Genomic DNA, 13,302 nt, shown 5'->3' with positions numbered 1-13,302 from the left:
TCCTCCTCCATTTGATATCCCCGGCTGATTCCATGCAACCCTCTTGCAGGTTACCAGACCCCGAGGTACCAGGGTACACGTAGTAATTCCACATGATGGCTACACAGTAATTAAGGGTCTGGATCTTTCCCACTTCCGGTGCTGCGTGGGAATCAGCCTGACTCAGGCAAGGGACTCTGGTTATCAATTGCATCACGTGGGACCTCCTCTCCCTTCTCTGAAACCTATAGAAGAGGGCCTCCCACGCTTAGCTTCATGGGCCTGAACCCTCTTCAGAACCCATCGTGACTGTCTGGCTGTGTCCTTAAAAACTGTCCTAATAAATCTCTTATTAAAAGGAGAATCTGCCTCAGTCTCTCCCTCAAATCAGAGACCCTCATAGTCTGAAATTAAGTTCCATCATCTATAAAACAAGGATATCGTAGTACTTATCTCACATAGCTTATTATATATATAATATATATTATATATATAATATATATATATATATATATAAAATGAAATGACCCAGGTGCAAAATGAGCATACGTTACATTGTAACAACCATCTTACTATCATGAGTCTGGAGTTTCTCCATCTCCTAAAGGATTGGTGTCATACCCAGAAAGGTCAGCAGGTGGTGCTGTCTCAGAACAAATCTTTCCACTAGTTTCTCTGCACAGGTTTTCCTCCAGGTGGATTTGGGGAGAGGAAGAAGTTGCAGAGAGTACAGCCCCCTCCTTTTCCAGAGGGCGTCACTGAGATCAAGAAGGGCCCACTACTTTCCACCAGCAGTGACAGAGCCAGGGCTCCAGCCCAGCAAACCCTCCTTCCAGATGTGGTCCACATCCCCAGCCTCCCTTCCTTCAGGCTTCCCACTCCGGGATGGTGTGGGATACACGGATGAACAGAGCTGTCCATTGGAGTCAGGATAACCTGCTTCCCAGAGCAGCTGACCTGGGTCTGGGTGGAGAAGCAGTTTCCGACTCCGGAGTAGAGGAGCTCAGACTGCCTGCCCCTTGGTGACTACTTTAGTTAGGGTTACTATGCTATGATGAAATGCCATGACCAGAAGCAATTTGGGGAGGAAAGTTCCATGTAACAGTATCCATATAACACCATCAGGAGCAGTGGGGGCAGAAACCCAGGCAGGGCAGGGACCCAGAGGCAGGAGCTGGTGCAGAGGTCATGGAGGGGTGCTGCTTACCGGCTTGCTCACCATGGCTTGCTCATTCTGCTTTTTCATAGACCTCAGGACCACCAGCCCAGGCATGGCATCACCCACAATGGGCTGGGCCCTTCCCCACTGATCGCGAATGAAGAAAATGCCTTACAGGCATGCCTGCAGCCCGATCTTAGGGAGGCATTTTCTTAATCACGGTTCCCTCCTCCCAGATGACTTTAGTGTGTGTCAGGCTGACACAAAACTCTCCGGTACAGTGACCCTGCATGCAATCCTGTCCAGCCTCCCTCACACTTACTTTCCCAGGTGGGCAGGGAGGGATGAAGTGGGGGCGAGTCCAAGGTATGACCCCAAAGATGGGCTGCTCCCAGGAAAGGAGCTGGGGTGCTCTCTGGGACACATTCTGTGTAATACACCCCCAGACCCATACACACTACCACTAAGCTGCCTAGGCCCCAACTCTCAGGAGATAGGAGGTTGAGATGTATCCCACCCCGCCAAGGGATCCCCTGCCGGCTCAAGGCACAGCCTGGTTCTGTGGCAGTGGCTCTCATCTCTGAGACCTTCAGCTTCCAGGTCACCACAGGCTTGAGCAGTGTCCTCACGGCTGCTGTCCCTGGCCAGTCTTTGGGAGTGGAGAAAGCAGAGGTGAGCACTCACCTCCCACCGATTTTCTCAAATACCCTCTCAAGAATTCCTCCATGCTCAGACCTTACTGTGCCCACAGCCCCAGGCCCTGACTGAGCATCTAGCCTCCTCTAGAGCCTGTGTTAACTTCCTCCTTCCATAGGAAGGCACCCAGACCCCTGACCCCTCCAGCAGGGACTCCAGGCAGTGAGGAATCAGGGAGCCAGGGCCCTCACAGATGGTCAGAGACCTGGGTCATGTCTGACCCTTTAGACTAAGAAAAGTGTGTGTGTGTGTGTGTGTGTGTGTGTGTGTGTGTGTGTGTGTGTGTGTGTGTGTGTACAGGTGAATGAAAGTGAGACCAGAAGAGGGAGCTAGAATTACATGTGGTTGTGAGCTACCCAATGTGGATTATGAAAATAAAATCAAACCCAGTATGTATACAGTGTTCTGTCTGCATGTGTGCCTGCAGGCCAGAACAGGGCACCAGATCTCATTACAGATGGTTGTGAGCCTCTATGTAGTTGCTGGGAATTGAACTCAGAACCTCTGAAAGAACAACCTTAACCTTAACCTCTGAGCCATCTCTCCAGCCCTAAAGTTTTTTGTTTTGTTTTTTTGTTTGTTTGTTTTGTTTTTCAAGACAGGGTTTCTCTGTAGTTTTGGTGCCTGTCCTAGATCTCACTCTGTAGACCAGGCTGGCCTCGAACTCACAGAGATCCATCTGGCTCTGCCTCCCGAGAGCTGGGATTAAAAGCGTGTGCCACGCAGTATGCACTCTTAACCACTGAACTGTCTCTACAATAATTTCTAAAAATAACTTTTAAAATAATTTCTAAAAAAAAGAAAATCAAGTTCTAGAGGCTACAGCTGACTTAAAATACTTAGCACAGACAAGCAACTTGCGCTTCTAGAAATGTGACAATAGCACCTTATTGGAGATGGCGTGTAAAGTATAGACTGGGTGAGACCGTGGCCCAGTGGCCCTTCTTGCCTTCTCTTTGCTCCGTAGATCAAGATGCCACAGGGGTAGAGCAGGGACCAGTCACAGAAAGGGCTGTCTCTGCCCCTCAGGTTGACAGAGATGCAAAGGGGCCTTAGTCATCAGCTCGGCCAAGCCCTCTTCCCACAGATGGGATACTGGGGTCTCAGTGAAGTCATTTGATCAAACATTCCAGAAGCCAGTGGCTGGTCCAGCAATGGGCCGAGGTCTTTCCCCTCCTAGATTGATGTCCTTCCAGCTTGTAGTGGTTCAAATGGGAAAGATAAGAGTATACAGGAGCAGGGCAGTGGTGGCTCACACTTTTAATCCCAGCACTTGGCAAGCAGAGGCAGGCAGAGCTCTAAGCAAAGGCCAGCCTGGTCTACAGAGTTAGTTCCGGGACAACCAAACCCTGGGGGGTGGGCCCACGGGGCAGGGGGAAGTACCCAGGAAAAATTTTGGCCCAAATGTCTTTCTGCTCCCTTCTCCTCACCTAGGCCACTCCTACTCTCTTTTATTCTGATGCTTAACCCATGACCCCGACCACAACAGTCACACAAAACAACCCTTTCATCTTCTGCTGTTGGAATTTGGACAGAAGACATCCATTTTGGTTAAACATGGACACAATCTAGAAAGGATACAGAGCTCTCAAGGGACAGAAATGGCCATAGGAGGGATTGGGGGGGGGGGCAGAGCATTGTTGCTGGGCAACCAACTTCTTCTGTTGCCTCGGTGACAGCCCCATCAGAGGGAGGCTGTATGCAGAGTGTGCCTATGAGCTCCAGTTTGGTAGCACCAGCTGGCTGGGCCCCCCTCCCCCATTTCACACGGCCTCCTGCACACATGGGAAGCCCCCCAAGCAAGGTTAAGATCTTTCCCCACCTCACCCCCTGCCTTCTGCACAGGATCCCTCGACACGGAATCCCGTGCTTTGGGTGTCCAGGTGGTCAGCTTGCGGCCGACTCCATCCTGTTCAAGCACTCATTCACTCAACACACATGCAGCCAGCCGATGGTGCACTCTGGTAAGCGCTCGGCCAGGCCCCAGGACGTAGGGGAAGCAAGTAGGACCACACAGTCCCAAGCAGTGCCTAACAGGGTAGGCCGACCTGTAAGTGGTTAGTGAATACGCCTGATCAACAGTAATACCAGAGAACGGAGGAGGCACAGGAGGGGGCCGCCTCCGGATCTGAGGGAGGAAAGGGGGAAGGGGCGGGCTGAGTAACAAACTCCCAAGATGCCTTGCTCTCCTCTCCAGAACTTGAGCAGTTCGCATTGAGGCAAAGGGAACAGGGAGCTGTGACTGAGTTGGGGATTGTGTGATGGGGAGTTTTACCCAAATCATCTTGGCTGTCCTGGATGTAACCACGGTCTTCTAAGAAAGAGAGAGAAGACTTGATAGATAGATGATAGATAGATAGATGGATAGATAGATAGATAGATAGATAGACAGATAGATAGACAGATAGATAGACAGATAGATGAGAAGTGATGGTAGAAGCTGGAGGCAGGCGTCTGTGAGGAGGGCCACAAACGAGGTGTGTGTCTAGAGCCATCTGCTTGATCCTGGTTCCATACCATCCATTTTGAATTTCTGAACTCTAGAGCTGTGTAAGAATACATTGGCCTCATTTCAAATCATCAAATTTGTGGTCATTTGTTAGAGTGGCCACAGGAAACTAACGGAGGTTGGAAAGTTTCTTGAAGGGGGTGACGTCTGGCAGAACTCTAAAGAATTAAGAATGAGTCCCTCAAAGGACAGAGAAACCCACTTGGACAAAGGCCAGGACAAGACTGCCCTGGTACCGCTGTGCTTTAGCGAGTCAGTAAGGGCAGTGAGGGGAGGGAGAAGCTGATGGTCGTGAGGGAGGAGATGAGTCAGCGGCCAGTCACACCAGACATCCTCGGGAGCCACAGGGAGCCACTGAAGGTCATAGGGAGAGGCGGCTTGATCACACTGCGTTACTGGGGAGGTCACTGGCTTCAGCAGAAAGGCGTGTGGAAACAGTATAGTCCAGGTAGGATATGAGAACAGCAGTGATGGCATGGAGGGCTGGGCTAGTCTGGGCTGAACCGAGGGCTGGCACCATCCTACTGTGGGAAAGACAAAAGAAAGCAGGTAATGGTGGCGTTGTTCTTGCCAGTAGGTGGCGCCATTGGCCATATTTGGGGAGCTGAGGGGGTGATAGGGAGCCTGCAATCTGAGATAGCTGTAGGAAGGAACCTACTGTTCTGGAGCAAAACCTCCCCAAGAGGTGGGAAATGTTTACTGGGAACGAGAGGGCACTCCCCAGAGAACCTGTAACTGCCAGGGTCCAGCTTATCTTCCTTCAGGGAGACACCAGCCCAGTCACCCTCTCCTGTAGTCCAAGCCAGAAGAAGGTACCAGACACAGACAGACTGAGGCTGGGGCACTGGCTGGGTCCTAGTGAACAGCCCTGTGTTTTCAATCCCTCGATTCCAATTTCTTTTAAAAAACAGGCAGGATCTACTCTGCCCTGGGGGCGGGCAAGCTGTAGATGTGCTGGCCTCTCCCATCTTCCGGTTGCCCCAATATCCAGGGGCTCTGGGGGTGAGTGTGGGGCCTGGAAGTAACCAGAACACAGGTGGAGAAAAGAGTCTACATCGGCTGTATGGGAAGTCGAAGAAGTGACAATTACCCATAAGCATCCTCAGGTCCAACTATGGGGGCACATGCGTGAAACGCTGGGGTGTGAGCTGGTAAACTGGAGAGTAACGTAAAAATCTCCACTCTAAAAATATCCTCACTCCTGCCAGGTGTGGAGGCAGTGTCAGAGGCCCGTGGATTTTGTCAGTTGGAGGCCAGCCTGGTCTATGAAGTGAGTTCTAGGCTATCCAGGGCTACATAGTGAGACCCTGTCTCAAATATATAGGTTAAATAAACAAAATGTACTCCTTTTACTCAGTAATTTCAGTTTTTGAGACATGTCTTAAAGAATAAACGGAAATGGGAACTGAAGTATCTATGTGCGGAGATGTGTACGGTGGCAGGATTTGGAGTTGGCCAGACTGAAACAACCTAGTTAACCACAGGGCAATAGTGAGGGTGATAGAGCTGCTGTTAGAGAAAAGACTCTTATAATCCCCCAAAGAGATGTTTGAGGTGGGCATGGGGGCGCACAGCTGTAATCTTAGCACTGAGGAAGTAGAGGCAGGAAGATCAAGCGTTCCAAGTCATCCTTGCTGAAATAGTGAGTTTGAAGGCAGCCTAGGCTATCTGCGATCTTGTTTCAACAAACGAGGGGTACATTTGGGGGAAAGACCCACATATATATACACATGAGTATATACTCACAATGTTACAAACTTATATCGCGCAAAATCGTTTTCATGTTGGTTGTAATCCAACCCGGGAACGTAACAAGAACAAGAGAAACAAATGAGCCGGCCAGATGGTTCCCCAGAGAAAGGCACTCTGAGGCAAGCCTGAGGACCTGCGTTCAGTCTCTGGGTGGAAGGCCACCTGGTGGAAAGAGGGCACCCACTCAAGCACGTTGACCTCTGACCTCCAAAATGTGTGGTAGGGCATGAGCCGTGCCCCCAACAAATAAATAATAAAACATTACAAAGAAACTTACAGGCAAGATGTGAAAGGAAATCTCAATTGGCCATCGTTTCGAGGCTTTGGTGTTCTTGTCTTTGGTTTTTGTTGTTGTTGGTCTTTTATAGTTTCATGAATTTTACCACATTTTCCACAATAAATAGACACCATTTCAACATATAGGAAAAAAATTGGTTAACCAAAATATCCATTTTGAAATCGGACACCAGCCATTAAAAGGCGGGGCCAGGCCTGACTCTAAAATGCAGGCCCCAGTCTGAGAGAGCAGCCCAGTGACAGGACTGGATTGTCCAGTGGGGACCTCCCAGGCCCCCGGCAGAGGACCTGAGCGGTGGGCAGCGTGTTCCACACTGTCCCGGCTAGAGCAGGCTTGGCTCTCCCTTTTTCTGTGAGGGAGTCTGCTGTCTCCGTGGGCTTGTGGCCCAGCCTCCCCAGCTCTGAAGGCTGTCTCCAGAGGGTCTCCAGTGACTCCGTGGTGAGGACACCAGGGCAGAGAGGTGTGGCTGTGCCCGAGGAGCTCAGATGCCCTCCTTTGGTGGGTCCAGGCCCTGCCCCTCGGCTTCAGCTCCACAGCCCAGGCCAATCACCCTGGGCCATCTGCCTGGTTCTGAAGCCTCTGTCGGTGACAGAGAGGCCGGTGGCCAGGCCTGCACCCTCAGAACAACCTGAGAGCGCTGTGGGAAAGGAAGCCACCCACAGAACGGACTATCAGCTCTGCCTGTGGGACCTGGCACACCGACCCAGGGTAGGCGCCAACAGGTGACTCTCACGCCTGGTGACTTCAGGCCTGCCATCTCCTCCCCTGGACAGCAGGGAGACGGGGTGGGAGTGTTGTGATCAAACCTCCCGCCCAAGTGTCTGAGCAGTAAGAGCGCCCATGGGCAACCCCACGGCTTGTCTCCTGCAGCTACCCCCTCCACAGGGCCAGAGAAGGCTCTGGAGCCAGTTGGGGTTTTGCACATGCGCAAACAGGGGGGCCCAGAGAAGGGGCACTCTCAGCTGAGGGAAGCCTGTCCATTTATGACAAAGTTGGGGGAATACTAGAAGAGACAGGCCTCACCTTGCAGCCTGTCCCTGGATCTCTGTCATTGAGGTGACCCCTGAGGACACCGCCCCTGCTGCCACTTGGGAATGTGTACCTCTCTTTCCCTTACCTCTCATCTTCAGTTCCGCTAGGTGAACACTGACTGAGCATCGGCTTTGCCCAGAGGGTCCCCTTAAGGAAAAAAAAAATTCCCTGCAGCAGATTTGCCTATTGCAGGAAGAGCCGCAGCCTGGTTCCGGAATTAGAAAACTTGAAGGCTTTCGCTTTGAAGGTTTAGGAGATTTTTCACGGTACCATCAGAGAACCCCGGCAGCGTCTGGGTGATCCGGAGCGCATCAGCAGATTCCAAGACCAGCCCCTGGCCTACCAAATACAGAGGGGTAGGGTCTGCAATACCACCCGGGACCCACGAGAGGAGATAAAGGGACAGAAGAGACATCCTTGGTGGTGGTAGGATAGTCCCAAGGCCCTTTACGTCTAATTCCTTTCCTCAGTTTCCAGTTCCTGCAGTGACCTTTCAGGGTCTCACAGGGAACAGCAATTTGGGGACACCTCTCCATGCCCTGTACAAAGCCCCAGACTCTGGAGCTGTAGTTCCAAGAAGTGTCCACCAGGAGGCACAGCGACCACACTCTTTTGGATTCAGTGGCACCTGTCCAGCACAAGAGCCCACAGGCGCTCAGAGGACTGGATCTCGCATCTGGAAGTTGGGGTGCCAACTGGGGTGTTGAGACAGAGTTAGGGATGCAAAGGGCTTAGGATCGGCCCCACCCTGAGAAAGCTAAAGTCTCTGCTGTCTGGAGATCTGACCGCCTTCCAAACCACCAGGAGACTTTGGGAGCCAGGGATTCCTCTGGGGAGTCCAGCAAGGAGACAGACGGAAGGCAAGAGACACTAACCCCAAGTCCTTTTTAGATGGGAGGTAGCAAGGTGTGGAAGCAAGGTCCCCTGCAAGGCCATCGTCCTACTCTCCTGCTGGGCTAATTGTAACCTCTTGAAGGTTCACCTTCAAGACCTGCAGTGGATCTTCTGGGTTGCCAGTGGCACCATGGAGCATGGCTCCTCACCAGCCCTCAGGAATAGTGTCCACCACAGGACCAGAGTGGAGCATTTACGTCAGAGGAACCAGGAAGTCCTGCGGTTGGTTGTTCGGAGTTCTCTCACACACAGCCCAGCACAGACCCTCCTCTCAGTGCTAACTGGGTCTCAGGAAAGGGGACTGGAGAGAGCTATTTCAGACCGATCATCTGAGAGACTCCAGGGAGATAAGGTTGGGGTAATCGGGGAAGAACTTGGGAGTGAAAGGGGAGCTGGGTGAGCACTACAGATGCCACGTGCTCTGTTCCCTCTTCCCAGTCTTCTCAGGCACCATGATGCCCATCTGCTATTCTGGAATACATGGGCAGTGCCTACAGCTCCAATCTCCCAAGCCCAGATGGTCGCCTCTTGTCGACATGTGTGAGGAGCCGTGTGTCTGTGAGTAGAGTGTGCTTCTGTGGTTTTCAGAGTGTGAAATGGTATCTACCCACCAGCACATGGGATGGGTCTGTGTTTGTACATGGGAATGTCTGTCTAGTAAGATGTTCAGGCGTGAACACACGTGTGTGCACATGCATATGAATGGAAGTGGGTGGGGAGCTTGTGGTTGCATGTGCTCCCCAGGCCTGTGACCCTCCTTACCCACAAAAGCAGCACTAACTAGGTACCCAGGCTCAGAGCCCAAGAGGAAGGCCCAGATGTTTCTTTCTCCTGCTACCCATGCCCCACGTCTACCTGGACAATCTGAGAAAAGGTGGCTGGTTGATACCCAGGACTATAGAAAGGGGATTTCAGATGCTGGACACTAAGTGGTTATGGAGTGGGAGTGGGGGGACCTGATGGACCCAGGAAGGAACAGGAGCCTTGGTGCAAAGGCCTGATTAACTCCATCAACTTCCATGGCAAGGCTGAGCTGCCCTTTCCTAACTCTTCTGCTAAGTCTAGGGTTCCCAGTGCAAGGGTTTGAAGTCACCCCTTGACTGTTTCTATGTCCTTAAAGAATGCTGTGCCTAGGGAGAGATGACTCAGGCTAAGAGCACTCTCCACTTTTCCTAAGAACCTGAGTTGGGGTCCCAGAAGCCATGGCAGGGTTATTCACAACCACTTGTCACTCTGGCTCCGGTGGATTCTGAGGCTACTGCATGTCTACAGTAAAGGCATTCACACGCACATACACATCAAAATAAATAAATTGACTCTATATTTTCCTTGGTATAGTGTTCCCAGATAAAAATTGGATTTCAGATTGTAAAAATTCTAACATAAATGAACCCCATGTGTTTTACAGAAAGTACTTGGATAAAACAATTTCTCAGTGTTCCTCGAAGTTCAAATATAACTAAGCAACCTGTGTTTTTATTTGCTAAATCTAGTAAGTGTATACTGAAGCCCACCACAGGCACAAATAGATTAAAGTGAAAAGATAAGTAAAAATATTCCTCATAAATAACAACCAATATTTTTAAATGACATTTCATTAAAAAATTTTAGAGATAAAAATATATGCATTGATTAAAAAGTCACCTACCCAGATATAATAACTGTAAATATATAAATGCCCAATAACAGAGTCCTCAAATATATAAAGCAAATATTGACAAAAACCCAAGACAGTCTACAATAGTTAGAAATTTTGATGTCTCATCTTCAATACTGCATAGACCAGCTAGATGGAAGGTCGGTACAGAGACAGGGGACCTAAAGGATGCTCACAAAAGTAGACTGGCTGTGGTTTGAACCTCCCAATCAGTGCTCACTGAAACTTAATCCCCATTGAGAGAGATTAATTAAGAGAAGAAAACACCAGTTTGTCTGTGGCTTTTGGAGGTGGGACCGGTAGGGGGTGATAAGGTTAATGGAATCATACAGCTGGAGTAGTCACCCAATGGGAACATGGCCATATAAAAAGAGGACACTTTGTTCCTGTCATAGGGTGATGTCTCACAGTGCTTTGAGACTGGCCGAGCCTTCACCAGATACAAAGTCTGAACTTCTCCTCGTTCTAAACTATGAGCCTGATAAACCTCTTTTGCTCGTAAACTACCCAGTTTGTAGTATTCAGTTATAGCAACAGCAAGCAGACTCTTACAGACATAGAAAGAATGCTCCACCCAGAACCAGTAGAGTCCAGCTTTTTCCCCAGTACACACGGGCAGTGTCCAGAGCACACCATCCGTCAGGCAAGAAGACAAAGCTTGGTACATTTTAAAAACTGAAATCATCCAAAATCACATTCTCTGACCACAGTGGGCTACAACTAGGAACAACAGAAGAAAAACTGGAGAATTCACAAATATGTGGAAAATTCAACAATGCATTCTCCAATGTGTTAATGAAAAAAATCACCAGAGAAATGGGGTGGAGGGGCGGAGTAAAATGCTTGGAGACAAAGCAAAACCACAACATATTAAAACTTCTAGGATCCAGCAGGAACTGTCCGCAGACGGGCAATATTAGTGCCCTGTGCCAGCACTGGATGAGAAGATCGTGGATTCTCTCGACATCCTAAGGTACTATAAGTGAAGCAGAAACTGGACTCAAATCAAGAGGGACAGGAAGGACACAAACTAGAACAGAGGTGAACAAGATAGGCGGAAAAAGCAGCAGAGAAGACCGAGGAGCCCAAAGGCTGGTTCTCGGAGAGCCACAGAACCGGCACATGCGCAGTGAGGTTGACCAAGAAGGAAGACCTGTGTGCACACACATGCTCTCACTGAGCACACATGCTCTCACTGAGCACAGGGCTGTGGGTTCAGCTTGCGCCTGTCTCCACCTCCAGTACACTGGTAATCGAGGCCATTCGACACTCCCACTCAGTTTTCACACGGGTGCTGGGGAACCGAACTCTGGACCTCACACTCGTGTGGCAAGTGGTTCCCCCACTGAGCCATATCCCCCGTCCTCTTTCTGAACTTTTACTTTCAAATTTCATATTTTGTTTCTGGCTTGTTTGTCTTGTTGTTGTTGCTTGAGACAGGATCTCTTTAGTCCAAGCTTCTCTGGAACTCGCTCACATACAGGCCAGGCTGCCCTTGAACTCAGGGACCCTCCCACCTCTGCCTCCCTAGTGTTGGGATTAAAGACGTGCTTCACCTCTGTTTCTTTCAACAAGGACCATGCGTGACTGAGTTCGCAGTGTAGGGGGACCGGTAACCCTATTCCAGGATCCTTTGTGTGGAAGGGGCACAGCTCAGCGCTCAGGGTCGGATGCCTTCCGGAGACCACTGACTCAGAGAGGCCCTTGTGAGCCCTGAGGAACCTGGCCCAGCAGATGCCCGTGTGTCTGTCCTCACTTTCTGGAACCTTCCAGCCACGCTAGCAGCAAACTGCTTGGGCCCTGCTGGGACACACTGCCTCGGCCATGTTCCCCAGGTCCCCTCTCCTCTGGGTCCAGCTGTTTCCCCCTTTTTCCTGTGTTCTTGGCCCCAAGCCAGCAGGGAGCCGGATGAGCAGGAGGAAGCCTCCCTGTGTTAATTGGCGCTAATGAATTCTTGCAGCCCTTTCTGCATCTTCCTGGGCTGCGGCAGGAAGCTGCTGAGACAGCACCTTGGCTCGGTGCTCTGTGCACTAAATGCAAGCAGCGCTCGTGGCCACCTGAGGTGCCCCGCCGGGTGAGAACAGGAGAGAGATCCAGGATGTGAGTGAGGTTTAAAATAGCGTCAGAGCCCCCTGAAGTGCCTTCAAAATGTCTTCCTCGTGTAACCATCAGTACATGGGAAGCCTGATTAAAATCCCTATTGTGCGTACATATTTACATTTTTTTCATGTGTGTGTAAGCCAAAGATTAACCTCGGTGTCATCCTTCAGACACCAGCCAACTCAGGATTTTTTGAGATAGGGTCTCTCACTGGCCTAGAGCTCACCATACATGTAGGCTGAGCTGTCTGTCTGGCAAGCTCCAGGAATCCACTTGTCTCTGCTCCCTCAGAGCAGGAATTAGATGCAGGCACTATCTTAGTTAGGGTTTTATTGCTGTGAAGAGACACCATGACCATGGCAACTCTTATAAAGGCAAAAAAAATTTTTTTTTTAACTGGGGCTGGCTTATAGTTTCAGAGGTTTAGTGCATCTTCGTCGTCATAGCGGGAAACATGGCAGCCTGCAGGCAGACATGGTGCTGGAGAAGGAGCTGAGAGTTCTACATTGTGATCCACAGGCAGCAGGAGATACTGTGTGCCACACTGGGCAGCTTGAGCATGCATGAGACCTCAAAGCCCGCCCCCACAGAGACACACTTCCTCCAACAAGGCCACACCTCCTCACAGTGCCATCCCTATGGGCCAAGCATTCAAACACACGAGTCTGTGGGGGCCATTCCTATGCAAACCACCACAACCACCATCCCTGTTTTTTTTTTAAAAAACACGGGTTCTGGGGATTGAACGCAGGTCCTCATGTGCACTCACCAAGTGATCTACTCAGCTGTTTCCTCGGTCCTAGAACCCTCACCTCATATGTGAGACGCAGCTACTCTATTTTGAACCCTTGCTCTGGAAGTCCCTGTACCAGGCTATGGACAGACTTGTACCCGTGAGATGGATGCTGTCATTATTCACTTTTGAACCCAGGACCTCATGCATGCTAGGCAAGCTCTCTATCACTGAAGCAAACCCCCAGTCTTTCTTAGTGGTCCCCCAAACCTCTTCTCTGGGGAGGCTCCTTGTTAACCTCAGGCCACTTGAGCCTTCTGGGCACCAAAGGGGAGGTGCCTGCAGGGACCTCAGACTCTGGTTTCCTCTGCACCCTCCACACCCTGTGGTCCCAGATGCTCTTTCAGTCTGTCCCTCTCGGCTGACAGGAGCTATTCCTGCCCCATTGACCTCCTCTGTGTCACTGGGAGGGAGTCAGCCGGGTGGGGCAGCT

Source organism: Peromyscus maniculatus, chromosome 7 (genome assembly GCF_049852395.1).
Source record: "Peromyscus maniculatus bairdii isolate BWxNUB_F1_BW_parent chromosome 7, HU_Pman_BW_mat_3.1, whole genome shotgun sequence".
Lineage (NCBI taxonomy): Eukaryota > Metazoa > Chordata > Mammalia > Rodentia > Cricetidae > Peromyscus > Peromyscus maniculatus.
This window is presented reverse-complemented; position numbering follows the sequence as displayed.